General features: G+C 49.5%; 1 long non-coding RNA gene across 1 annotated transcript; it reads left to right on the top strand.

Annotated features, from left to right (window-relative positions):
- The first annotated feature begins 932 nt into the window (after nt 1–932).
- On the top strand, nt 933–1,728 carry LOC135416811 (uncharacterized). Its single transcript, XR_010431749.1, has 2 exons — nt 933–980; nt 1,328–1,728. It is a non-coding gene; the product is annotated as an uncharacterized LOC135416811 (long non-coding RNA).
- The last annotated feature ends 1,769 nt before the right edge of the window (nt 1,729–3,497 follow it).

Genomic DNA, 3,497 nt, shown 5'->3' with positions numbered 1-3,497 from the left:
TTGGGGGTTTTGGTTGCTTTGCTATGGCTAGCAGAAGACAAAGAGATTTTTTTTTTATTTTTTTTGCCCTTGTATGGGAATAACAGGTGGTTTTCCCATTAGATGGGACCCCCTGCATGTGGATGATGCTTGGGTGGGCTCCAGAGCAGACCCTGCAGCACATTCCTCTGCAGTGCCAGTGGCAGGGGCTTTGCAGTGGATACCCCATGAACCTTCCCCTGTCAGATGCTTGTGAGGAGAGGTAAAACACCCACCCTTGTCCTCCATCTACCTCGGTGCCTTGTAAAAACCTTTTCCCTTCTCCCAGCCCTTTGGAAAGGTGTGGAATCTTCTTAACCTTTAAAGGGATGCTCAGTGTTGTGGGTGTCCAGGGTGAGGGTGGGGCCCTGGAGTGTGGTGCTGTCAGTGGAAGAGGGATCCAGGGACCTGAAAGAGTGATGTGATGGGGTAGGGAGAGAGGGGAACCCTGTAAATTAGTGTGGGAGAGGATCAGGTGTCGACCACAGAGGATGAGGTGACAACATCCTCTCCCTGTGTATGGAAAAGCATCTCCCAAAAGGCAGTTTCTTAAAAATATTTATTTTTTATTTATCTTTCCACAGTTGCCTGAGGTATCTGTTCCCATGCACTGCTACGCTATTGCCAGGAAGTTTTTCCTTATAATTTTCCTAATTGGTGTCTTTCTTTGCTTCAGATAAAGCTGATTTCCTCCTCCTGTAGCCGCAGCGGATGCAGAGAACAATAGGTACCCTGCCTGCTCTGCCCACCCCGTGGGACCCACAGGGATTGTTATCCTGCTTCCTTAGGATGCCCAGGCCTCCTCTGGGAATGAAAAAATTCAGACAATCCACTTGAGGGGAACAAAAAAATCAGTGATACTCCAAAGAAGTGGTTTGGAGACCAGCTTTGCAAAAAAAATAATGGTGGAAAGCAGCAACGTCTGTGGCTGTTCCAGGACAGGTCCAGTAAAACACACACAGGTATCCATGGTGCAACTCCCATAAAATTGATAGGAATGAAAGCATCTCATCACTGTGAGCTGCAGGAGTTGAGAAGCAGCTGAGGGTGACCAGCACAGCAGAGGAAAATCATGCCCAAGCCTTGTGTGCTGTGTTGCACTGCTGCAAAGGGAAGGTGCTGCCTGGGAAACCTCATCCCAGCGGCCGTTGCAGGGCAGAGAACCTGCTTTGGGGATCCAACCACTGATGTGAAGCTGCTTATTGTGAAACATGCAGCTGAATGTATCCAATTATCACTCTGTCTCTGGGTAAAGCAGACAAAACCTTTTTCTTTTTTTTTTTTTTTCTTTTTTTTTTTTTTTTAACAGCAGATGGTGAAAAAGTCTGCAGCCCCCAATTCTTTAATCCTTTCTGCGTTGGCTGTTGTTTCCAGACCGTGTCAGGTTGCTCTTTCCTGGACCAGCTCCAGCTCATCTGCATTATCCTTAAGCTGTGGAGCACCACGCTGTGCCCAGGGAGAGGTGTCACCTCCCATCGATGCACCCAAGGGTGGCCCTTGTGCCTGCCCTTTCCCTCCTGAGTATCATCCCAAGCTGGATCCCATCACCACCTCCTCAGCTATTTTTGTTGTGTTTTAGACCTCTCCAGATGCTATTCCCCAACCTGGATTTGGATGTTAGTTATCCATTTGAAACACAGCCCTTTGCTTCTCCGCTCCCACTGAATTCTGTGCGCAGCTCCCTCGGAATAAATGCCATGAATTTATTAAGATAGTTTCTAATTATCTGCCTTCCAAAAACCTGGCAGCCCTCACAGCCCAGAGTTATCCACACACTTTCTTTCCAACACCTTCCTGAGTTTATCATCCGGGTTGCTAATGGAAATTTGGAATATATGGGGACTGGGTGCCTCGAGTGCCTGATAACAGCTTGCTGAGTGCAGGTTTCCTCCCCTGTGTTGTGCCCCCCCTTTGTAACCTCACCTGGATCAGGTTCCCCTTGTTTGTTTGCAAAACTGTCAGCAGAGAGGGAGCCAGGAGCCTCCCCGGGGTGAGGATCTGTCACAGCTCCATCTTACCTCCTTCAGCCGGGCTGGTTTTCTTGTCAAAGAGTGGGAAAGATTGACAGAAATTTGCTCTGGAGAAGTCCCTGTTGGCAATTTCTCTTCGCCTCCTTTCCCTCTGATCTAATACTGCTAAATTGCTCAGCAATTCGTACCGGTGGCTTTCTGGATGCCGAGATCCAGGTCGTGGATCTGGGCTGGGATGCCCCGGGCACTGCCAGGATGCACCACCTCGTTTGAGCCTTGCATTTCTAATCCCAGACTGGCCCCAGTTGGGCACCTTTGGTTCACCAGTTCTTTGGTGGATGGGACAAGAGTTGCCTGCTCCCCGCGCAGGCTGCTGCAGCCCCTACGGATTTGCTCCAGCCCGGGAGGGCAATGTCCCTGCCTCCAAGGATATTTGGGAGAAGCTCCCTGAGGATGTAGCAGAGCCTCTCAACACGATGCAGAGGTTAATTGTGTTTAGGTATTCCGTGCTTGGCAACACTTATGAAGGACAGGGGAAACATAAGGGGCCGGCGTATGTTCTCAAACGCTCCAGAATGATGTCAGCCGAGGAGGATTTACATAGGAGCCGGAGCATATGGAATGCTTTATCACTGCAATCATCTGCCAGGACATGTGCTGTCACCTAATTGCACGCCCACATTTTGTCTTCTTTGCTTTACATCCTGCCTTGTTCCCTGCAGCCATGGGATTTTCAGATGGAGCACTGAGCGGCGGGACGTCCCGGGCGAGGACAGCGGGGAGAGGTTTCCCTGCAGGCATCTCCTGGGTTTAGTCTCCGCTCATTCTGGTGGATGTCTGAGAGCTTGCTGAAGAGCTAATGCAACCTCTTAGCTCCCATGTGGCTAAAATCCAGCTGGACAGACTCCTGGGGAGATAAAACTCAGAGGATAAGAGCAATCAGGGGAAATGGATGTCTGTTTAACACGTCGCCGGTTCCAAGGTGACACTCCGTTCCACATCATTCCTACATGCCTGTCTAACTTGTTCCTAAAGATTTCCAGTGGTGTGGGCTCCTGTGCTCCCCCAGCTAATCTATACCTCTGCTTAATTAACCTTGTAATCGGAAAGATTTCCTTGAATCTTCCCAGAATGTGCTGCACTTTAATTCACCCCTTCTTCTCCTGCCTGCAGTGGACATGGAGAACAGTCTTAGAAGGACTTTTGTAACTCTGAGGACTATTGGGACCTCTTCCCTCAGTCTTTTTTCCCTATTTCCTTCAGGCTTTGAGTCCTCTTGGCCTCTGATCTCCTTTGTCTCACTCCTCTGTTTGCCCAGTTTGTTTGCACCCTCTTGTGATGGTCTCCCACCCGAGACCTTGCCAGTGGTAAGCCATGCCAAAGGAGGACTCCATAGGCCTTAAATTCAACAGTTGTGTTAATTCATCCCATTTTTAATGGCTTTTTCAGGAAACAAAATATCAGTGGCTCTCATGACCCCGTCGTAGCAGTGAAGAGGGGGACAGGCTC

The sequence above is a fragment of the Pseudopipra pipra genome, chromosome 6, assembly GCF_036250125.1.
Source record: "Pseudopipra pipra isolate bDixPip1 chromosome 6, bDixPip1.hap1, whole genome shotgun sequence".
Lineage (NCBI taxonomy): Eukaryota > Metazoa > Chordata > Aves > Passeriformes > Pipridae > Pseudopipra > Pseudopipra pipra.
This window is presented reverse-complemented; position numbering and strand designations above follow the sequence as displayed.